At 47.5% G+C, this 25,003-nt stretch overlaps 1 protein-coding gene and 2 long non-coding RNA genes across 20 annotated transcripts in view; all 3 read left to right on the top strand.

Moving 5' to 3' along the window:
- Positions 1 to 25,003, top strand: part of Hppy (MAP4K3-like protein hppy) — a 228,952-nt gene that overhangs the window by 72,722 nt on the left and 131,227 nt on the right. The gene's annotated exons all lie outside the window — the stretch shown is intronic.
- Positions 6,890 to 9,719, top strand: LOC144164372 (uncharacterized). Its single transcript, XR_013321172.1, has 3 exons — positions 6,890 to 7,095; positions 8,773 to 9,152; positions 9,652 to 9,719. It is a non-coding gene; the product is annotated as an uncharacterized LOC144164372 (long non-coding RNA).
- LOC144164373 (uncharacterized) lies at positions 10,590 to 17,541 on the top strand. The gene is made up of 2 exons (XR_013321173.1): positions 10,590 to 11,413; positions 17,115 to 17,541. It is a non-coding gene; the product is annotated as an uncharacterized LOC144164373 (long non-coding RNA).

The following is a 25,003-nucleotide window of genomic DNA, read 5'->3' on the forward strand; positions in this document are numbered from 1 at the left end:
TGGCGTTCAACGACCCCTTGGTAGCGCGCTGCTTCGTCTGCGTGTATGCGTGCGCGGTTGCAGGGTGTTTTAGATTCACGGCCCGGGGTTGTTGTAACCGTATGGCCGCGCCCACACGGCTATACGAGTATACGCTTTGATTGATTGATTGATTGTAGGGTTTAACGCGCCGACGCAACGCAGGCGATGAGGCGCGCCGTAGTGGAGGGCTCCGGATTAATTTTGACCACCTGAGGGGCATCTTTAACGTGCGCCGAAATCTCGTACACACGGGCGTGCTCGCTTTTCGCCTCCATCAGAAAAGCGGCCGCCGCGGCCGGGAATCGAACCCGCGACCTCGTGCTCAGCAGCGCAACGCCTTAGCCACTGAGCCACCGCGGCGGGTAGTATACACTTTCGATTGCGTAGTACTGTCGTTAAAGTGTTGGTGAAATCGAGCCGTGAAACTTGGGTTTTGCGCAAAGCCCCTCCTTGTACTGACGCGATTGGTCACTTTGCGAAAAAAGTGCCACTAACAGCATCGCGCTCAATCGATCTTGAAATAAGGCGGAATAACAGAAACAAAATAGTGGTTGTACTGTTTGGCAATTCAAAAGTATACTTTGGACGCGACACCGTTAGGTCATCCATGGAGTGTGCATTAGTGAGAGTTTTCATTGATGCATGTATAATGTGAGAACCATGATTGGTACAGTATACAGTGTGTACGTATCATTCGTAAACGCTGTCGTGTATATGTAAAGAACAGTTCTGTTAAAGATTCCATTTCTGGTGAAGATATAACGCGGATAATAGTGGAGCCATCTCATGACCTCATCGCGAACTTGCCGAGATATTCAAAGTATACGTTGCGCAGAATCGTTATTTTTATTGGCTTAACATTTCCACCGTGACGTTCTTTGAAATCGCTTGTCTCCAACGGCTTTTCTCTGCAATGCTTCGATGTTGAGTCGATGATGGCCAAAAAATGCGGGCCAGGGGCAACGCTTTTATCGATGGTGGTCATAAACTGCGTTTTATGCTTGCAGTTGCGAAGGAATCTTCGGAGACGCTAGCGGAGGGTCGTTGTTCTTTTCGAATACTTGCCGCAGTGAAGCTGAGAACCTCAAAAAGAAAAAAAAAAGGCGATAGAGTTTTTAAACGACAATAAAAAAAGTGAGAATGTAGAGAGATGTTTCTGCCCGCATTTTCTCTGCGTCGCGGAGCCCGGTAGAAAAATCGCTTACGGGGGTCCCCTATCTTCAAGCCCGATTCCTTTCGGGATGCCACTTCGGCCGTGTCTTCATCGAGTGCTAGTTTTACGTCCATGTCCTTCTGTTCAAGCGTTTTTTTTTTCTTTTTTGTGTGTGTTTAGTTTGAAGAGGCGTCGGGTTTTATCGCTTCATTTCGGGGTGTCTACAATCCAGATTCCAGACGAGATGGTATACCGACCGATATAGGGGTAACTTGTTTCCGTTTTGGCTGCCTTTGTACTACAGCACGGATCTATGGGGGGGAAGGGGGGGGGGGGGGCAGAGAGAGGAGGAGGAGGAGGGAACAACAGCACGCGTTTTGCGTGGGTTCGGAGCGTGAAGGCAGCGTTCGAGCGTGTTGTTCTGACGGCTATTTCCAGCGCCGCACTCTTCGAGCGCGAGAGAGCGGGAGGTTTTTTTCCCCGTGGCCTGCGCCGTTTCACCCCGGGCGTCGGTCGTCGAGTCGAGCCAAGGAGGTTATACAACCTCCTTGAGTCGAGCACGCTGGGGCGACGAGGTAACAAGGTCTCGCGTTTTCGTCTGCCGCGAGGCGCGCGGGCATAGCTTAGTAGCAGCAGACGACGGCTGAACAGCGCAGATGCGGAGGGGTAGTAGAAATCTGCTTCTTTTTTTTTTTATTATTTCCTGCTGACTTTTAGATGTGGAGAAAATAAAAAAAAATAAAAAACAGGATGCGCCGGGGTACCTTGTATTGTTCAGCAGACGGTGGAAAAGCAGGAATAGCAAAGGCCAGTGCTGGCAGGAAAACGGATCTGTTGGAGCAGACGGTAATGTGAAAGCCCCTCCCTGCTTCGTGGTGGATCACGCAAGCGGCGCCTCCCGGAACGAAGGCGAGAGAGGAGGTGTTTTCTTGGGATGCCGTAGTAACCGAGTTATTGGGAGGCGGCCGCCGGATAACAATAGGAGCTGAAACGTAGCCTTTCCCTCGGTTTGCTTTCCCCGAATTGCACACGGCAGGCAAGCGCGGGAGTTTGCAGCTTACATTGTGGCGATGAGTTCCAGCTCTCCCGTTCTGCGCGTGCTCTCGTCTTTGATGCTCTGCCGCAACCGTGAATGGACCATTGTTAACTCGAATACTCGCCTCGAGGCCGCGGGGAAAATGCGCATGCGCGCTCAATAGCGTCCGCACGCCAAAATAAACGAGCACCAAGCCTTGGCCCAGTGGTTTGGAAAGTTCTGCATATATATATATATACGCGCGCACTCCGGGTTCGCAAGGTCGCTCAATTTAGCTTTGTCGAGGCAGGCGCAAGGGCGCTGACAGACCCGTGGTTCGTGTTGCGGAAGACTTCGGAGAACTTTTTGAGAGGCGATAGAAGAAAGCCAATGATCAATCATCGGAGAGCGGGGGAGACAAATTTGAAACCATCCGTCTTCGCAGTGTTTGTAAAGTCTGTTTTTTTTTTTTTTTTTTAAGCAAACCTCACTTCTTACCGCTAGCGTTCTTGGTTCATTCTGGGAAGCCGTTCATTGGGTCGCGTGTTCCGCTTTTCGCTGGTCGAACAAACAGCCGGCTTGACGAACTCGCGTTTTGCGTGTAGGGAGAATAATTCATTCACACGCCGATTCGGTTATGCGCGGGTTCCTTCGTTTTTCAAACCCAGCGCCGTACGATCGATAAGAAATCCGAGCTCTCTCGCCTCGCCTACCTTGGTTCCGGTCGTTTTTTCTTGTGGAACAATCGATATCTTTACGAACACAGTCCGCGGGATTGTCAACCTTGGTTTCAGTGTGTTTTTAGATTGTTTTAATACGAAAGTGTCTTATGCGGGCTGCACCAAGATCTGACTGACGTCATGTCCGCCACGGAAATGACATCGCCAGAAAAACTTCGATTGACACGGGGTGGTCGAGCCACGATTTCTTTCGCCGCAACGGGAGGTGCAAAACGCACTCCCGACTGCTCTACGAACAGACGTGCGAATAGGACGACAAACGCGCCTTATAGCCTTCCTTTCAGATGACGCTGCCATCTAGGAGAGGCGAAGCCAGTGGTGCATCATAGCGATAACGAGCGCCGACAGTTAGCGCCTCGATGCCAGCACCTATATACGTGTACGGGGTACGCGCAGCGTGAGCTGCGGCGAAGCCGACTTGCGGACGTCGCGCTCGTGACACGGTCCGCTGCCCCTTTCGAACGATTCGCTGACAACCCGTTTGGTTTTGTTCGCACGGACAATTTGCGAGCGCCTGTGGTTTCAGTCGGATTTACGCAATGTTCCGAAGCGTACAATCCAGCGTCTAACGTTGATGCTTGTAACGGTGCCATACCGACGAAATATAAATAACGACGTGCAAGTTCAGATCGATGCACAATAAACATTCGACTGCTCCTGTGAAGGCACGTTTCACTTTTGTGTTTTACCGGTTCCTATGGAAGAGGGATCAACCACCCGCCGCGGTGGCTCAGTGGCTAAGGCGTTGCGCTGCTGAGCACGAGGTCGCGGGTTCGATTCCCGGCCGCGGCGGCCGCTTTTCTGATGGAGGCGAAAAGCAAAAACGCCCGTGTGTACGAGATTTCGGCGCACGATAAAGATCCCCAGGTGGTCAAAATCAATCCGGAGCCCTCCACTACGCCGCGCCTCATCGCCTGCGTTGCGTCGGCGCGTTAAACCCTACAATCAATCAAGATGGATCAACCACATTTTTTTTCTAAGCCGCTGCCACAATTTTGTTTTTGTTTCGGAATACTAGGCACCCCTACGCGTTGCCGATAACGTCTGAACACGTGGAATAATTGTATGCAAATATATTCTGTGTAGAATGGTCTTACTATAACGAAGCAAAGACACGGGAATCAATATGCGCGTTCTAAATGCTCTTGTAACGAGCTTTGTTTTTGTGATCGCGTTTGAACTGTTAGCTTCTGAATGTCACGTGTTTTACATTTTGTTCTGTTATTTTGCGTTGTTCGTATGTGTTGTAAACACCCTGCAAAGGTTTCATGGGGGGTTGCAGCGCCTGCAAACAAACGAATAAAATTGCAAATAATCGCGGTTGCGTGGGCGTTCCAGACGTTGGCTACTCGTTATAAAGCCGTGGATACGACCCTTGGCACCAGAAACTACTCTCCTGACGAAAGTAATAAAAAAGGTCGCCTGCGGGTACGAGATATTGACTTACGTTAAACAACACCAAATGATCCGTGAAAAAAGTGTGTTACGTTTCTACACAGTGCGCCTTTTTTTTCCCACTTTGTGCAGGTCGGCGCGCTAAATCCCCCACATCTTTTTTTTTTTTTTTTTTTTAAGAATTACGAAAATTGCGCGGAATGGACTAACAGAGGAAGGAAGACAAAAAATGCGCATTTTTTTGTCCATTTAGCGCAATTTTCGTAATTCACAATGCACCTAGCACAGCAGCACATTTTACTGAAACATCTTTTTTTTTTTAACCTAAACGGTGCGTACACATTCTGTCGTCACCGCATAAGGAAACATCATACAGCATATTTTAGTGAAGTTTTTTTTTTTTTTTTCGAACCTAAACGGTGTGTACACATTCGGCCGTCACAGGGCCGTCTCGTAGAAACAAAAATAATGCGAAAAGATGCATCGAGGACAGAACGAACGAAGGAATTCCGACTCCCCTTAACGTTCTCGTCATACCCACGCATGTACTCGTTCCGCCGCCGCCGTTACGTAATAAGCAGGCGCGTACACGCCACTTGCACTCTAAAAAAAAAGAGAGTCCAAAGGGAGTCGTCGCTGCAATGACTCCCTTAGACTCTACTAAGACTCTCTTTTACGCTCCACGACCCTCTTTAAAACAGGGAGGGGTCACGGGACTCTTGCACTTTGCAATGGGAGTCACGGGTCAACAGCATTTTTAGCATATATTTATTGACTGATTGAATTTCCACAGTCATACTTAGGTTTGTTGCTACCGTATTGCAAGATTTAGTGGCGCAGATACAAAAACATGAAAAGTAAGGGCACACAGGTGTGTGTCCCGTGACTTTGTCCGCTTCTGCGCAAACGGTACAAAATTTGATTTTCTAGGACTGTAAAGCATAAAAAATCTAACGCTGTTTATGGAACACACAAGGTTGAAACGCCAAGCTTTCTACGATACAAACGCAAAGTCCACAATGCAAAGTGCTGAGCTAAGCTAATGGGGTGATTATGATTTTTAGGGTGTAATTGGGTCATCTGAATATGCTGCTTCGGTTAGCTCAGTGTTGTCATTGATTTGGACTTTGGCGGATAGGAGTGTGGACTTTTCATTTGTATCGGAGAAAGCTTCGCCTTTTTCATCCTGCTCCTCTTCGTCTTCTTATTATTCTTTTTCAATATGTGCCCTCCAAATTTGTAAAGTTGGCTTTCCTACTTCGCGTTTTATCAACGACACCACAATTTGCCCTCCCATTGTTTAAAGTTGGCTTTCCTGCGCTGAGTTTATCATCATCATCACCACCGTAAGCCCTCCCATTTGATAAAGCTGGCTTTCCTGCAGTGCGTACAGCCGTAAAAGCGCCATGAGTGGGCATAGAGAGGTTCACTTTAACAATATTTTTGAATATGTCGTATCAGAAAGCAATCATCTACAATACATACCATACCTGTGGTAGCCAAATTATTTTGTTCTTACAATTGTCGGTAACTCTGGGCGAATGGAAATGCTAAAGTGCGCAAAGACTAGCAAATATTTTAACATTGCATAGAAACCACATGTAACAATAACACAATATACTTAATATATACGAATTAAAGTCTTTACTGCAATGCTGTTCAATGTTGATGAAATAAGCAGAAAGTATGATTGACATTGCTTCTGTATATGATTTAAATGGGTTGTCTATTTTTTACGTTAAAAACATTGCCAACTGTGCACCGGATAACGCTCTGCGAATAAGAACACGAATAAAACTATGCTTCGTAATATATATTGCTACGCAACTAAATGGCCTTCTCAGGAACCCTACAAAATAGGCGGGAGAATATCAGGACGTGTGGCGTGTACGTAACTAGCTTTTGCGCCACAATTCTGCCGCTCTACAATTCAGCCTCTCTATGCACGATGTTGCGTGCCTGCTTTCTTGCAAAGCTTCGTTGTCGTGCAACAAAGCCTACTTTACTGCAGATGTTATTCTCATTCGCTTCATGTTCACTGCTTCATGTGCCACTAGTAATTTTGTACATTAAGTACATATCGATGTAAGGCATCGCACTTGCGCGCGTACAGAGCTCTGGGTTCAGATGTCGTGTAAACTTACACCAATCTGCCCGACCAAAAAGCAGAATTCAAGTGTTAGTCATTCAAATCCTTACTTGTAGTTGCTTTTATTCAATAAAAACTACTTCATATTGCGACAATCTTTTTATTTAAATGATTAATGCATGTTGCTCACAATTATTATATATTTGAACCTGTGTGCGAGCGTCGCCTCTTTTAGTGCGTTTAAAAAAGCCGCCAAGTAGTCACGTGACTGATTTGCGTTCGTTTTATAAAAACTTGTGTACATTACGTAAAACGTACATATATAAAAAGTTGCTGCCAGAACCATATTTCTTTTGTCTAGCGTTTGCTTTAAAACTTAATAACAAGAATACAAATGCAAATATTTTAGACAACGCAAATCAATAGAATCCACTGCGAGCCAAGTAGAGTAAGCCAGTGAGTGGCGCGAAGGCAGCGGGGCGAGTTGACGCATTTTTGTCGAATTCGCGTATCAAAACCGCTGCGGATGGAAACGGCGTGACACCGGTATGAAATTTGCTGTGCGGAATTCATTGCGCACCGCCTGAAATCGTCTACTAGAGTTCTTCAGTTCGGCAAGTCGACGGCGTGCTACGGTTGAATGCGAAGCCGGAACAAAGGCTGTGTCATCGTGTTTTTTCACGTGAGTACTGTCCCTGCTAATAATACCAAGTGAAATAGTTGTCTCGGTTAGCTTTCCGGACACATGCCGAAAACGTTGCATATGCTGTGCTTGTTTGCTTGCTGCCTGGCGCCTCGTAAGCATTGTGAAATCTCTCCTTCGCCCCCTCCTCCCTATTTGAGACTGTTCTAAGCTATCGCGCTCGCGAGACCGGCTGCCGCCGCCGCGACCGCCCTTCCTCGCGGCTGCTCGCGGTCTGCGGGCCGCGATATGCGTCGTGAAACTGCCGTACTCCCTGTTCTGTGGCCGTACTCGCTCGCCAACGCGCCCCTACAGCGTACGCGTTGACCGTGTGCTGGCGGCGTTGTCGGGAAAAAAAAGTTGGCAAGAGGTGAGGACGCAGGAAATGTAGTTAAACAGATGAGAATTTGCAATGTGCAAGGGGGAGAAAATAGTATGCAAATGCAGGACACGGAGAGAGAGTTCGGGCCGCGCGCCAGCGAGCGAGTACGGCAGTTCCACAACGCCTGACGTTGCCAAGCTTCACGAGCTAATGACGAAGCCCGTCTTTGAGTTCACGTAGAGTTCACAGGGGCACAGAATTCATATACGTGGAAATTGGAGGTGAAAGGCGGACATGTGGCCTCGCAGGGAATTAAGTCTCGGGGTGTGTGTGTGGGGAGGAGGGGTATTTTACAGCGCCTACGAGGCGCCTGTTCTAACTTGTTCATGCCGTCCGTATTCTTCAGCACACCCTCCTTTTGCCCTCGTCCATTAGCCCACGTCAAGCTTGTCTCTAGCTCTACTGTTGTGTTCGCTGTCTAACAGCTGCTTTTTGCACCGTCGGTCGCAGAAAACCATTTGACTGTTGGGCGGAGCGGTACAATTCTGTAATACACGGCGCTAGTTTGCAATGGCAGGCTATTCAAAAGTGTGTCAAGTGTTCCCTTTTTATTCTGTAGTTTTCTTCTTTGACGTTCCGTGAAATAACAAACCGAACTACAAAAAAAACAGTACATGGGGGGTGTAAATCGTTTTGAACCCTTTGGTGCAGCGTCATTTTTAACACTGGTCTGCCCGTATAGGCAAACTTGTTGGGACCGTTTAGTGTCCTTTTTATGGGGAAAAGCCATTATGAATGGCATATTGGCATGTATTGTCACGTTCGCGCGATATTTGCAGGTAAAGAAAATAGGCCCCAATGCAAAATGAATCCTTTAATATAGGCATCAAAAGAAGCCTGGAGCATGCTAAATATTCTTTTGAAGGTAGGTTGTGCTTTTTATGATCACATAGACGGACACAAGAAAACTACGTACAATTTCACGAGTAGACGGCGCCATCTTCTCGTGAAAGCGGACATTTTTCTTGTGCCCGTCTCTGTGATCGTAACAAGAGCAATTTTCCTTCAAAAGCATACACCAATTAGCCCGACATAAAGCTGTGCAAAATATTACATGTCCTGATCACACACTCAGAGTGTACTTTCTGTATTTAGTGAGTCGCCTGTTTGCATCATTATTGTCTGCCAGACATGTTGTCACTTGGGCATTACTCCAGCGTGCAGACCAGTGTTGCACAAGTAGACATGCTTCAGCGCTCTTCCTGTCACCCTCATCTTTTGCGCAGTCTTTCAACTAGCCAGCAACCAAGTCTTCATCTTCCCTCTCGTTATATTTTGTATGTACTGTATTTCAGAGCCATAAACACATCAGCTTGTCTACATTAATTAAGGAGGAGGTGCTCAAGCAAGGAACAAGGTTCGGGTGGAGGCCGATCGCGGAACCAGGGGACTCTGAAGCTGGTGAGCTAACCAGGAGTGGAGATGGGCCTGCAGATTCTGTGTACCAGAGGTTCCAGACGAGCGAGTTGGCTTGCCGACAACCGGGCTCGGTTCTACACCTGGCCGCGGTTGGTGGCCACGGCCTAGGATGGATCACCACACCTGCCACGCAGGGCGTGGTGCTGCCTGTGCTGCTTTGTCCGAGCAGTACATGCATTCGGGGGCCAATGCTCTGCTGCAACCTGGACCAACGATGACCCGCGGCACACATCGCTGAATGGGGCTTCTCGTGTTGGTGAGAGCATTTCCGTTTTTCTCTTCGCTTGAACTGGATTTCGGGGGCTGCACGTTGACCCTTGTGTCCTTGTTTGGTGCTAAGTTTCCCTTTCACCGTTCGCCATTGTAACTCATTCTGTTCCCTTTCTCCCGAGTTCCGTGTGAACGTGTCACAATCCTGCAAGGCCAAGAGAATCTTCGCATCAACAATTAATTTTTCCCGAAAGGTTAGAGTGTCAAGCACCATACACTTGGCTGTTTGGCATGGAAAGACTCAGCATTTGAAACATGTCATAACAGCAGGTAAAATCTTGCAGGGCTGCAGATTTTCATCGACATGGCTTTGTGAGGTTATGCGGGTTTGTAGTAGGTTTCAGGGGATATAAAATTTGCTTGTGCCTGCTTTGGACTGGCCCTTGAGACTTCGAATTGCTTGTGCGGTTAACGTCTGTGTAAAATTGTCATTTGTTGCAACTGCTCCTGCCCTTACTTTTTGCCTTCACCTTTGGCTCTATCAGGTATGGCTGCTCTTAATCCTCAAGTCCTGTGGATGTCCATGCTCACGGGGTACTTTGCCTTTTATGAGGTTTGTATTACACTTGTCTCTATCTAAGTTCTTTCAGTTCAGCTCGTAACCACCATTTGCTCTCCTAGAGATCGCATAAATATTGTTGATTTCAAATTAATTCCAAATAACGGTTAGCTAGTTATTGCATGAATGCATCTTTGGATGTTAAAATGCTGTGAAAATTGTTAAAAATTGAACCTTGGTGTTACTTCTTTTTTATTCCCAGAGAGGTTGTGTCAGTTTTGTGCTTTTTGTTTACGCACCAAAGGCTTCACATGAAAAAACCAAAGCTTCATAATACTAATGGGTCATTCCACGCGAAACGTTCTGGCCCAAAAATTGGCCACCGCCAATTCCGTTGAGAAAAGCAGGTGAAGGAATCCTGAAATACTATTAATACGTCGAAACCTTCATACAACAGCTGTAGAAACCCTAACCAGGATTTGAATATTCAGACAGATTTGATCAGTGGACAAAGCTTCCTCAAGGCAATATTACACTAAAATAATGCCGAGCACGGCAAACACTAGTTCGGAAAAGTTTTTTTTCCACCCTCCGGTTTTGTGAGCAATGTAACCAACATAAATGAAAACATACAAACCAGTTATTCTCGATAGCACAAAGGCAAAGGAGACTGGGGTAGGGTAAAATAGGTGACAGAAGAAAAGGAGGGCTGGTCAGCCTTAAGAGCAGAAATTGACAAAGGGAGCAATAGAAGAATGGAAACTTGAAGGGAACAGTGCAACAACGCCTTCCCGGAGGGCTCAAATTGGTGCGAGGGGCCAAATATGGCCTACCGTCGAAACAAAATCAAAGTAAAGTTATCAGGCTAGATAGAAGTTCCAGACGGAGTTCACTATGTGCGGTGCGGCTTCTGTGTTCACTTGCGGCAACTTTTGCTATGTATATTGCACATCTGATATGTTTAATCATTTTTGTGGGCCACAACACAGGAAGAAGCAGTTTTCCTCCCTTCATTGACCAGGGCAGTAGTCTGATGTGAAGTGAAGTTTAGAAGCGAACACATGCCCAGAAAATGCTAGGAAAACACCTAAGAGGACGTGGTGGAGAAGCGCCACTCTAATGTAGCAGGGCCGGCAGAAGACTCTTGTCTGTCGACATTTTTTAGTGCTAGCCCATATTGCGTCTCTCATGCCAAAGCCTCAGTGAGAAATATGAAAATATTCTGTGTTGCTTGCGTATTTCTGACTAATGTATTTCGGGCTTGGAAGGGAGCCGAGTGAGTACTGAAAAGCTAGTTCTTTCAAACTAAACAAAGCTGTATTCAGTCTTTATGGACCCTTTACTGCATGTGTTATTGCTTGCTTGCTGCAGAAACAGTGCTGACGTTGTCATCTGTGTGTTTACAGCAATTCCGCGTTTTTCACAAACTTGTAATCCAGTTCCACTTCTAATACTGCTAAATGAAAGTAGTGCGGAAGTAGAGACCCTGATAATAAAGCAATTGTTAATACACCGTGAAAATATGAGGAACGTAGCAATTACCACATTGCATTTGTTAAGCTGGAGCCCTGTGGATATTTTTCCTTATGGCCTCCTCTATACTCTTTTGTTGGTCCCCCACATCTTATTAATTTCCATGTCAGTGATATGTATTTTTTTTTATCATTAGATGCAAGAGGGGTGGATACACTGTCCTGCGGCCTGTTTTGCTGAATGAAAGTGGTGTCGAAGCCTTCAGAGAAGCACTGGTAAGTACAGCAGTAATTACTTTTAATGAAATCACTTCGCAGGAGCTTTGGAAAAACTGAGTGTTGCTTCTTTGTGTGGTTTTAGAATTTTTAGAAAAACGGTTGTGTCAGCGAAATTGCTTAAATTTCTTGGAATCGTTCCCAGTCTTCAAAAAATCATCTATCGATTTCTCTATAATCTCGCTCCGAATAATCTTCAAAAAAAAACCCGAAGAAGCAGACAAAAAAGGCATATTGTGAGCTACTAGCTACCAACCTTCAAAACAACTACCTGGTCTGATAACCACGCCACCACTGTGACACCGTGACACACCTCCTAAATTTCCCATACGGCCCTGGCATCAATGAATATCTTGATGTGTGGGTGGGTTTTGTATTTTTAAGCTATTTTGGCAGTGATAACGCTCGTTTCTCACGAAATGGTCTTCCAGATCGGCCTAGTCATGCTAATACTACAAGCAATTAGGTTAAAGCTCCCATATTCAACTCATAAAAAGCTCTCACACAGTTGCAATTTCAACAACTTCAGCCAACGTAGTCATGAATAAAATGAGCCACTAGAAAAACAGTTGTCTTTAGTAACAGTTTTCTAAGAAAAATAGCTTGGTTGAATTTGTCTCATGACAGCTGATTAAAGCTAGAGTTTAAAGGTAATTCTTTTTCTGAGAACGAAGCGATGCTTCCTACTACTAAAACCTGTCCCGAACATCAAAACGCTCGAGACGGCCCGAAAATCCAGAAGCTGCCGTATGCATTGCGATGCTCGCTAAGTACACTACTTCTGGCGTTGACGCTGATATCTGCTAAGAATAGACTTCGGAATATGGCACGCAGACAGGGCGGTAACTTTCTTTTTATCGCAGAAAGTCTACCAATTTTTGGGGTCTAACAAAACATTTTTGTGTAAACATATTGATTAGGCACATTCTGCATCAGCTCTGAATGCAGATTATTCGATGCCCTTTCCAACAAGAGCAGATTCGCAAATTAACAAAATCAGTTTTTGGCCAAACGTTGCAAATATGGATAAGTTGTGTATATCAGTTCGCAAATAGTTTAAAAAGTTTGGAGTATAATTTTTGCCAAACATAAAAAACACATCTTGGAAAAAAGTTTAGTTGCCCAGTACAATTTGTCAGATATGAAAAACATGTTACCATGTGTGGTGCCCTCGTTCTGCAGTGAAGCCCTACCTCTGTTTCAAAATATGCAATTTCGGATAGTTTACTGAAAAAAATCGGGTGGTTTGGCATTATTAGAGGCACTATTTGTCCCCACATGATGTAGAAACATCTTGTCAATGGTTGACATCGCATTAATGGTAAGGTAAAAATTCGGGATAGGACAAAAACTGCTTGGGGCTGAAAACAAAACTCGTTCACTGTCAGTTTACTATCATGCACCTGTTGAAGCTTTCACTTGCTGGTTGTTATAATCTTCTGGCTCACTTTTCTAACCCTGCTTTCAGGAATGAGGTGCGATGCACTGGAGCAGTGCCCAGCTAGCTATCCCCGAGTAACTGTTGCGTGACAAATGAAAAAGGCGTTCAGCTCTATGAGCCTCCTGCATTGCACCTCCACCTAACATTTTAGAAAACAAACAATACCAAACTTGTGGCAGACTGTCAGAATATGTAGTTCTACTGAGGAGCAACTCTAGACCTCCGAAAATATCCTCGTACAGAATCAAATCTGAAGCCAATTTTAAGCTCTCTCTCCTTGCCTTAACTGATGTCCGATGACTTGAGGTTATCAATTGACTTTCAACTGGAACTCTTATTGCACAAGTAAGGCATGGGTGAAGTGAAATCACAAACGGCATGCTTTTTTTGAGGAAAAGTAGTGGGCAACGAAGGCGTTAAGGCAAATCGGGTTGAAGTTTTCTGTCTAGTAGTGCCAAATATAAATTGCGCAATGCAGAAATGAAACAAATGACAGGAAAAGGGCTGAAAATGCTAAGTGCACTTGTCAGACTTGCGGAGACATCCACGAATACTTTGACTGAAAAAAAGCTACCCGTCCTCTAAACCAAAGCTCACTAGTGCATACCTGGTGTCATTTTCTGGTAGTTCTCACCTTTAAACGCAGTCGGATTGCAAAGCTGACGACATCATTTGATACTTGACTTCTGTGAGCCATTTGATCAAAAAATCTAATGGTAATGCAGCGTAACCACAAGTGACATCCTTTTTTGTATAGCGCAGCAGCCATGGCACCTATCGAAACAACACATGCTGCTCAACCCTCAAAAACACCGTCAGAAATTTCAGTGTAGCCAGAGCAGGAAAATTAGAACTGATTCTAAAACTGCAGTGCCTAGACTAACCAGTGGGATGCGTTAGTTGCAAGAGAAATGACAACATGGATATCAGGAATATACAGCATTGATGATCGGTGATCGGTGCTTTATATTGCCGATTTTGTGATGTTGTAGTTGTTTCTCATGTACCACGGTGGTTAGTCTAGACACTACACGTTTAGGCAACCTTGAGATTTTCGGCAGTTTTTTGCAAGGTGAGGTGTGTATGTTTCTCAGAAGGGAGCGTTGCTGCTGCGCTTGATAAAAAAGCATGCGACTCGTGGTCATGCTGCATTACCATGGAATTTTCTTGACCAAAAGTCTTCCAGCAAGCCAAATACCAAATCATTTTTCCAGTTTTGCAATCCGATGGCAGTGACAGATGATAATTACCTGGAAATGACACCAGCTTTCCACTACTGAGCTTTGGTTCAAAGAAAGGGTCGTTTTATTTTGTGAAAGCTTATTTCTGAAGGTTCCCCGCATGTGTATCAAGTGGACCTGGCATTTTGAGCCACTTTCCAGCAGTTTTCATTCTGATTGATTGATTGTAGGGTTTAACGCGCCGACGCAACGCAGGCGATGAGGCGCGCCGTAGTGGAGGGCTCCGGATTAATTTTGACCACCTTGGGGATCTTTAACGTGCGCCGAAATCTCGTACACACGGGCGTTTTTGCTTTTCGCCTCCATCAGAAAAGCGGCCGCCGCGGCCGCGAATCAAGCAGTTTTCATTCTGTTTGTGTGTTGCAAACCTAATATTTCGTGCTACTACGCAGTTACCCAACTTCAAGCCGATTTGCCATAGCACCCCCGTCGCCCTCTACTATTCCTCGAAAAAGAACGTCTTTTGTGATATCGCTTCACTCATGCCCTACTTTTGCGATAACAGCTCCAGCTGAAACTCAAAAAATAACACCAAGTCATCGGATATCAGCTCAGACAAGTAGAGATTTCCAATCAGCCTTGAACACTGCCAGCTGTTCACTGGCCAGTTTTGTTAGTACGAGGCTATTTTTGGAGGTCTAGTGTTGCTTCTTACTGCGACTGTCTCAGTCTCCAAAAGGTTTGATATGGTGCCTTTTTGAAAATGTTAGGCAGCACTCTTTTCGCCGTGCGAAAGCTTGCTAGGCACAATTCTAGTGCATCGCAAGTTATTCCTGCAAGCAGGGCTACCATAGCGAGTCAGAAGACGACAATAAACCGCAAGTGGAAGTTCTGGTAGATAAGTGATCAGAATGTCAACAAAAATGCACCACTGAAATTGGTTTTAAATTCCAAGTGGATTTTTTGGCATCTCTTGCTTGCCGTGAATCTGGTGCTTGCTGTAGTCCTTAATAAGATGTTTTTACATCACGTGGGGACTAAGTTGGACCCCTAATAATATCAAACCATTTCAGAGAACCATCCAAAATTGTGTATTTTGGAATGAATGTTCGGCTTCACCACGAGATGCGGGCACCATGCGTGCAAGCACCACGTGGGCACCACGGGGACAAATTAATTTTCACTAGTGAATTTTTTCTTGGACAGGATTTTTTAATGTAAACCTTCAAAAGCGTATTCTAAATTTTTTCCACTATTGGTGGTTTGTTATACACAACTTCTTTTTTTTTTCATTTTTCTTTACGGTGACAAAATTTTGATTTGGGTTTTTTTTTGCGATCATTATTTATGCAAACATTACACAACTGGTGCTAGCAAGGGCGTTGAATCATCCGCATTTTTGCCACTGCACTATGTGCCTAACCAACACATTTAGCAAAAAGAAATGTTTTCTTAGAGCCCTAAAAACTGGTCAATTTTCTGCGGTAACAATAGAGTTGAAATCAACGCTGGTGTCAGCTTTACTGCATGACTGAATTTGTGCAGGGAAGCCCCTCTAGTGCATGAGAAGTTCGAGAACAAAAAATTGGACATCCAAAGTCAATAATTGGGATAGGGAAACTAATTATTGTGGCATGTCCCATCAAGGCTGTAGTGTCAGTTTTACTGCATCGCTCACAACTCGTGCAGAAAAGCCCATCCAGGGAATTAGAAACTTTGGAACAAGTTTTGTGCCGAATTTAATTATATGAGAAGTTAAAAAATCAGGGTACAGAAACTAAACGCGTTGACAATAATTCAAATAGACAAGTGGTTTAAAATTTTTTCTTGTGGCCACTAAAAACATGAAGAAACCGAGGCACGTAACAAGGCAGTGGTGCCCTTTGTACTGACAACTTAGGTTTCTTTTCCATCAGTAATAAGTGTGATCTAGATAACTACAACTGTAAGCATTATTTAGTGCTTCATGCTTTCACTTAAGCTAAAAACTGTTGAAGTAAAAAACGAAACGGGGTGCAGACATTGCATGCAGAGTAGAAAATATAGTCAGCGTATTGAATAACTTTAAAAAAGCGTCAAAGTTAATCAGTGAAGCGTAGATAGAAGGTTCAGGCAAATTGCTATCAAGCCTAAAAGCAAAAGAAAAGCGCAACAAGCAGCACACCCCGCGGTTTTTGCCCAGGGAATGGGGGGAATCTATGATGTGTCGTTCCCATCTGGAAAGTCGATGTATCCAATTTGTCCCTTGGCGTTTTGCATGTACCCACTCATTGCGAATCATGCAAGTACAAGCCTTTCTTGGGCCAAGTTTGACTTCTGCAAAGAAGCTAAAGCACTGATTTGGGAGCTTTTAGATGTTTATTACATAAAAAACAGGAGCACAGTGAACCTGTATTGCAATGAGCTCGAATATTTAGAAACTTCACTATGATTCCTTTGTTACCATTGTGCGGCCCACTATTAAAGGGTGTCATTTTAGACGATGCACTCAATAAACTTAGTTGCAAGCAAGTGCTTGTCCTATCATCTTCTTTGTCATGTGCTATGGACTCGACTTTTTAAGAACTATGTACCAACTTGCCTCATGCTTTTTACTGAACAGTTTGAGTGAGACTTTGTACCCCTCCAGTGTTTTGCAGTGTGGAGCATGCCCTTTGTGCAGCAGGTGTCTCAGTTCACTTACTGCTTTGTTACTCGTGCTGCCTTTAAGCTTTACATAGATATTTTCATACCATCAAAAGGGGGGAGTAGCAGCCTTTTGCACTCATAAATTCTTAGTCTCCCTCCCTGCAGCTTTCAGATCCTCTTTATGGATGCAATAATTTTTGAAGCCTTTGCATTTCTGGGGTGTCCATATGTGACTTCATACATTATACACATGTTCCCTCATACAAAACATTTCATAACAAAAGCCAAATGGTGAAGCAAGGAAATGTAATGGCAAGAGGTGTGCTCCTCGCCCTCTCTTTTGTCTGGCACTGGGCAGTTAGCCTGTTGTTGATGATTTTACTGTGCTGGCTACAATTTCATTTTGCTTTTGTCTTATCGTTCAATTTCTTTTCATTGATATTTCTGGCAGGTCCGAGACAAGGCCTGGTCCGAGACGCCAGGACCCGAGGACACCTTGCAACGCTTGTGCACGGCTTGTGAAGATTTCTGGATTGACTTCATGGACTTGTGTAAGAAGTCTGCCTTAGAAAAACAGCAACAAGGAAAGAAGCCTTTAAAAATTATTGCAATTTATTTCCACACCAGTTTAACCTTGCACCAGCAGGTATGCAAAGCTGGTTAACACAAAACTTGTTTTTGTGATTTAATATCATGCCTGTTAGTCTAGCAAACCTGCGTTGTGACAAGCCATAGCAAGCAGTAAAACATGCTTAGTGTATCTGTATTTTTAGGCTATTTGCTGGTTATTTTGTGGTTTAAAACAGCTGTGATACCCTAAGCTGGCTTTTCATTCAAATGTGTATCACTTTCGTCTTTAATAAAATAATTTTCAAATACTTTTGGTTTGCTTTGCTATACTTGTATGAAACTGCTCATGAAGCTGCATGCATGTGGGCTAAAATTGCACTTGCACGTATACTGCAATGATTCCACCAGCAGTATTACTGACCATCTCTGGGAAGGTCACCCATACACTTCCACGACTCTGTCGCCATAAGCATCACGGGACTCTTTAAAAGGGGGCGTCCTCACAACTCTTGTTACAGGGTCGCGATGATCATCAGGCAGGGGTCCCGTGACTCTCTTTTTTTCTTTCGTGGCAGTCAGTGCTGACTCTAAGGAGGTAGTCACCCATATTCTACTGTGACTACTGCGACGGGGTCCGTGTGACCCCCTTTCAATAAGAGTAGCGTGACTCTGCGAAAGGGGTCGATGAAGAGTCAAATCTGTGGCAAGTAAATACCCCCCAAAGAGGGTCACAGGGACTCCTTTTTTTCTTAGTGTGTGCGGTCGTCGAGAGGTGTCGCCTTCGCATCGCGGCGCACGCGTCGAAGCGCTTGTCTCAACGGCCCAGCGGGGTCATCCTGGCGTCCAGTGCCTCAACGTTATCGCCCTCTATTCGAGCGCAGCGCAGAAGCGATGGACCGTCGCCGAGGTCGACAGCCCATTGGGGTCGCCGCGGTAGTTCGCCTCCAGCGAACGAAAGTGGCGACTCACGCCGACGCACTGCAGCCGTCTGCAAACGACCGGTCAGCCCATTACGTTTGCGAGGGGACTGAGCGGCGAAGGTGACCTCTCTGCTGACCTCGACGTTAGTGTTTCGACTCCGGACGGGGCGCTAATCCCCGGGCTGTCGAAAGTAGCCCTTCACTGCGGTACTTCGCGGTTCATGCAACCTGGTTTGTCGGCGCATCAACCCGCGATATTTCGAAACTTAATTGGGAACGGGAAAGGAGCATATTTGTTTGATAAGAGTTCCGTGTAACAACATCGTCCGATGCAGCCGGTTATCGGGCTCTGTTTGGTGCTTACCAAGTGAGGGCTAATCTCCCCTCATTTGCAGGGGCTGTTTAATCAGTTCATTCTACGCGAGGACGGTGTTGTGGGCTCGAAACGTCGCAACTCTTGCTGTCTCAACCTGGACACGAAAAGTCTCGAACGCTAAAATCTCCCAGAACGAGGGCATACAGCTGAGCAGGGAAGCTCTCCCCTCACATTACAAACTATTCAACGCCGTAGACCTGTTGTGGTTCCCGGGTGAGGCTAAATCCGTAATCCGTGGGCGGGTACCCCGTCGTTGACAGCCGCTCGTCAGCCTCCATTGTGAGGCAACCCCATTGTTCGGATGTGCCGCGCTCGCGTACAAACAGAGAGAGAGAGAGAGAGAGAGAGAGAGAGAGAGGACTGGAGGGTTGTGACATGGTGCTGGGGTCGTCGCAAGGTCGACGCCGTCGTAAGAAGCTGGTGGCCACTTGACGGCGTCTTCTGCCGTTCCCTTTCACCCGAGCACAAAGACAGCTTCCAGGCGTCAATAGCCCCGGCCGACGACGACGGAGCCCTTGCCCAAAAAGCCGCCCCCGTCGACGGCGAGCGCGTGGTCGTCGCGTGCGCCCTGTTTATCGGTCGGGACGAGTGGACGCGACAGCGTGTCGCCTCCTGCGGGAAAGAAACGGCGAAAGAGGAGCTTGCGTGCACGGGCGTGGAGTTGAGAGCACTTGGCCAGTTTTGCGCTCGGGGCTGCGACCAACACGCCACTGTACGACGCACCGTTGGGGTCACGATCGGTCGTACACGGCACGGCTCAGCAGGACCCGTCGTTGCCGTCTTGTTAGGCACCTGGTACCACACTTTGAAGAACGGTGGAACCCAGCCGTGAAGACGCGTACACGAGGAGAGAGTAGGGAGACACAGACGCCGGGACTAGCAACAGTTTAGTGAATAAAATTTCCAAGGAAAAACAAGGTCAGGGCATGCGCCGTACAAACCAAAGTGAAAAAGACCAGCTGGTGACGCAATTCAATATCGACTATTCTTCAAATATTCATCTTCTTTGCCCGACACCTACCCTTGACTTACTCTCTCGTCGTGTACGCGTCTTCAAGGCTGGGTTCCACCGTTCTTGAAAGTATGTACCAACAGGCACAACACCAAACTCTTGAACTGAAAAACTGTGTTAATTCGGGCTTGTTGGTAGCGCCCAGTCTCGTGTCGCCTTCTCTGTGTCCTGTCCTAGCGCTGTTATCAAACTAACCAAACTCTTCTATGGTACCAGACCCTGGTATTTAGTCAGCTCATGTGCGGCTTGCTGTAGTTCAGCTTGCCGGGGACGTCGTCTTTGAGTTGCGAGTGAGGAATGCACCATTAGCTACGAACTGTGACCTCTGTTCGCAGGGGATTTGCTGAAAAGTCGGGAGGGGTCAGTCTGTGGCTGAAGGGTTGCACAAGCGAAACCGGGAGGAAAGTGCGAGCACGGAGCGTCTCCTCCGGGCGGCTCGTGCGCCGGCTCTCAAGCTCGATGAAAGACCGCCCGCGTCACATGACTCGTCTCAGGCGGTGGCGTGGGCAAGGAATTTCCTTTGAAAGGACCTGACCCCGACTGCTTTCAACGGCTAGTTTTAAGTGCGATGCACTTTATAAGCGACCCCAAACCATCCACCGCCGGCGTCGGCGGCGGCGGCGGCGTCCGCAGTGCTCTTTAAAGAAGAAACAGCATCCGGCGCCAGGTTTCGATCCGAGGACATTGCGGCCGCAGCGCGACGCTCTACCGACTAAGCCACGCACGCGACGCTGATATCAGTGTTAGTAACGCGCCTTATATCTTTAACGCATTCAAACTACGTCGTCAGCGGCGTGCGTTGGCGACTCAGCGGCGTTATAGCGGCTTGATAACTGCGTGGTGTACACGTGATACTACAAACCCGATGGAAGAGATGGAAGAGAAGGCGGCGAGGCGGTGGGCTGCGGGGGCCGAGCGCAAGCGCCGCAAGCGGGCCGACAACCGTGCATTCGCACTTTCACATTCTCCCCCTCGGGGAAATGCGGGGGAATTTTTTTTGGTAAATTTGCTTTCAGCATTCTCTGCAAGCCACGTCTGTTACGCAGATGGAGCCATAAACCTCCCCGTCGGAGAATTTTTTACTCACATTCCCGGAGGGGGGGGTGGCGGCGTCGCTTCGCCTTCGGACCCAAGCACTGCGCACCTGCAGATGCAGTCGTTCGCTGGAAAAGCAGAGTACAGTGAACGGGCTTACAACGCATTTCTTCGTAAACAGCGCGGAGAAATCTTTTGTTTAGCCAACTATAGCCGAACTTCAGACTTACGTTACGACTCGCACTTGTCGCCACTATCTTCACACTACCAAACTGCTTTCATATCACCTCTATTTACATGTCACCCAGACGGCTCAGGCTGTTGAGAGAGAGAGAGAGAGAGAGAGAGAGAGAGAGTGAGTAAGTAGGGGGTGACGGCTTTGGGCGATTTTTAAACGCTGGCTGGCCCTCTGCTGTAGTGAAATCGCTGTACTAAGCTCGCGTTTCGCGCTCGCAAAGTTGGATCGCAAGTTTCTTCCATGCCGCGGTGTCGAGATATAAAAAAAAAGAAAATGATTTTGAATTCCACAATTGTAAGTTGCCATTTGGTATTTACTAAAGCCGGACGGGCCTGACCGTTCTAATGAAGACAAAAAGATTTTTTTTTTGAGGAAGTAGCTATCTTCTATACGCTGCGGAGGAAGAGAAAAATAAGGGCGTTATAGCCTAGCGGAGAACCGGTCACGGTACGGTACCCGGTAGCTGACCAGCGTTACTGCGCGTGCGTAGACGGAAAGATGGATGGTGGTGGTGGTAAAAACATTTATTATGTATGTTAATGAAAATACATGAGAGGTATGCAGGGACCACTCCTTAAGGGGGCGACCCTTACAAATACTAGGTGGAGGTCTCTAGTACGGAACCCCATTGGCGTCGGCCGCTGCCTGGGCCCGTCCGACCAGGGCCTTTTGGGCCTGAAGGTCAGCGCATGCAAGCAGGGTCGCCTCCCAGTCCTCCCGTGTTGGGTTAGGGATAGGGGGTATGGCAGGATTGGAGGGGCAGGCCCACACCATGTGGTAGGTGTCCGAAGACTTCTCCCCACAGTGCGTGCAACTGCCGGAAAAGGCGGGATCGAAGTGTTTGAGAGCTGCCGGGCACAGCATGGTGTTTGTGTAAAGTCGGAGTAGAAGCCGCTCCTCCGCTTTACTTAAGCCTTTACACGGGCGTGGATAAAGGCTGTGGCCGGATTGATAATACTGAATGATTTCTCGGAAGGAATATACCGGATTGAATTCGAGGTCTCCCTGTTCGGTGGAGTCGAGTGGGAATGCCCGGTAAGAGAGCGCGCGGGCGGCGGCGTCGGCTGCCTCATTCCCTTCTAGTCCCATGTGAGCAGGAGCCCAGACTATACGGCGGGTTGCGGGGTTCCCTTGATAGTCGGTATGTTTCAACAGTCGGTACGCTAGGTACGCCACACAGCCGTTTTCTATGTTCCGACAGGCCCCTCGTGAGTCGGAGATGATAGTTTGCGATGTGGGGTGGCGAGCTGCCAGTGCAATGGCGACTTCCTCCGCGTGTGTTATGTTCCGGGCTCGGAAAGTGAGCCCGTTAACTATTCGGTTCTCGTGGACGACAGCAGCTGTATACCATCCCCCATGGTGTGGGCCGGAGGCGTCCACGTAAAACACGCCGGTTTTCGATCCATATTGGCGGGCCAGGGCTTCCGCCCGCGCCAGGCGCCGGCCATTATGGTCTTCTTTAGTCATGTTGCTTGGAAGAGGGCGCACATGGAGGGCGCATCTCCACTCGAATGGGAGTTGAACGCGATCTTCCGTGATGGTGGTGTGTTGGATGTGTAAGCGGGCTAATAGGCGGCGACCCGCTACCGTATTTGAGAGACGAGTGTACTGATTTGCGAGGTGGGCCTCCCGGAGCTCACGAAACGTGTTCACCATGCCCAGGCCCAGAAGGCGCTGGTTTGAGGTGTTCACGGGGAGGTCGAGGGCCCGCTTTACAATTTTGCGGAGGATGACTTCAAGTGCATCCTCGTCTTGCTTCCGTAGGTGGAGGTATGGAGTAGAATATAAGATTCTACTGGTTACAAATGCATGTGCCAGCCGCAAGGCATCCTTGCACCGTAGCCCTCCGCGTTTGTTTGAGACCCGGCGGACCATGCGGCCTACCTGGTCTCCCACCTTACGGAGTTTGGTCAGTGTAGTGTCTGACCGTCTGTTTTGATTAATAAAAAGCCCCAGTACCCGGACTTCTTTCTGTTCAGGGATTGGTCCTGTCTCCAGCGAGAGTTCGATTTTGGCTGTGCACTTTGGCGAGGGGCGTATGTGCACGAATTCTGATTTGGAGGGAGAGCATTGGAGGCCGCACTGGCGGGCATAGCGTTCGACTATACGCGCGGCTTGCTGCAGGCTCGCCTCAATGTCTCCTAGTGAGCCCTGCGTGGCCCAGATGGTGATGTCGTCAGCATACAACGCATGTTGTATACCGGGAACATCAGCCAGCCGAGCCGGCAGGTGCATCATGGCCAGGTTGAATAATAGAGGGGACAGCACTGCACCTTGTGGTGTGCCTCTAGTTCCTAACGGGAAAGGGCCGTGTTCCTTATCCTGTATACGGATGTAAGATTGTCTATCGGTTAAGAACTGCCGAATGTATTCGAACGCTCTCAAGCCGCATCCGGTTTGTGATAAGTGTGTTAGAATTGCCTCATGAGTTACATTATCAAATGCCCCCTTTAAGTCCAAGGCGAGTACGACCTTGTCGTTGTGGGGGCATTCGACGGGGTCTAGGATATCCCGATTAAGTTGAAGCAGAATGTCCTGCGCGGATCCGTGTGGGCGGAACCCGTGCATTGTTTCTGCAAAAATAGATTGGTTCTCCATGAACTCGGACAACCGATCCCGTACCATGGTCTCCATCAGTTTGCCCACACATGATGTGAGAGAAATGGGGCGAAGGCTGTCCGTGCTCACGGCTTTGCCAGCTTTTGGGATAAATGTGACCAGGGCGGTCTTCCATTCTATGGGGAGTGGCGCTTCCCCTGATCAAACTGAGTTGATGTAAGCTAATAGTGATTCATATGCCGGGTCAGGAAGGTTAGCTAGCATTTTGACAGTAATTTTGTCCCGACCCGGAGCGGTGCCACGTTTCATTTTAGCCAGGGCCTTCCGCAGCTCGAAAAGCTCGAACGGTCGATCCAGCTCAACGTTCTCCGAACCTGCATAGGAGTACGCCGATCCGCGGGTGTCCTGTGTGGAGCACAAGTATTGGTCCCTTAACTTGTGCGCCAGCTGAGTTGTATTGCCCTGGAAGCTATGAATTGCCCTTTGTAGATGTTTTTGAGTTTCGGTGCGGGTCTGCGTTGGATATATGAGCGCGCGAAATAGCCGCCAAGTATTTTTGCCGGACATCTGGCGCGCTGCCGTGTTGCATCTATTCACCCAGTTGGCGTCCGCGAGTTGGGCCGCATATTCGGCCGCCGTCTGGGTGAGCTCGGCGATTCGGGCTTTAAGTTTGCGGTTACGCTTTTGTCGGCGCCATCGACGAACAAGGCGATTCCGCGCTTCCCAGATGTGGAGGAGGTGGTTGTCCACGTCCGAGACCGCCTCTGAGAGCTGAACTTTGGTTTCAGTGGAGTGAAGGTTACTAACCAGGTCTTGGGACCACTTGTCGTAGCCTCGCTCTAGTATTGGTGTTGCGTTGTTGTAATTAAGCCTAAATTTCGGCCAATCTGGTAGCCGGGCCTGCGATATTGATTTTGCCAATGGTTTCGTTCGGATTGTTATGTTCAAAATGCAGTGATCGCTACCGAGGTTTTCCTCGGTGTTGATCCACTCTGCATACTGAATGTTGCGGGTAAAGGTCAAATCTGGACACGTATCTCGTGTCACAGAATTTCCTATCCGAGTTGGGTGGACTGGATCGGTGTGAAGAGTGAGGCCCAGCGTCGACGCAAGTTCCGACAGTTTGCGCCCACGCTTCTCTTCACGATGGTATCCCCAAACCCGACTGGGGGCGTTGAAGTCACCCACAATCAGAAGAGGGTCCTTACCAGCAGCTCTAAGCGCGCGGCTAAAGAGGTCCGAGAATGAAATATTACGCAGTTTTGGAGTACAGTACACGTTAAGGATATGTAACGGTGGATCTGATTTGCGGATGGGGAGGAGAGTCACCATTACGTATGAGCACTCAAGTTGTAGGTCGAGGTTGACCATGGTGGCAGTATAGTTCTTATGAACGCACAGACAAGATGAGGGGTCCTGTTGGAACGTCGTATAATTTGTTAACCTGGCACCCTTTCCTGGCTCCTGAAGGGCTACCACGGCGGGCAATTGCTCAAAAGTTGAAATGTACATTCGGAGTTCGGCCCGCTTGGTACGGGACCGGAGCCCCCGACAGTTCCACTGGGTTATTAGGGTGGGGGAGGTCAATTTAGATTTGAGGGATTGCCTATATGGAGGTTGTCCCGCCATT

Source organism: Haemaphysalis longicornis, unplaced genomic scaffold (genome assembly GCF_048455015.1).
Source record: "Haemaphysalis longicornis isolate Haplotype H1 unplaced genomic scaffold, Haemaphysalis longicornis Haplotype H1 scaffold_13, whole genome shotgun sequence".
Classification (NCBI taxonomy): Eukaryota; Metazoa; Arthropoda; class Arachnida; order Ixodida; family Ixodidae; genus Haemaphysalis; species Haemaphysalis longicornis.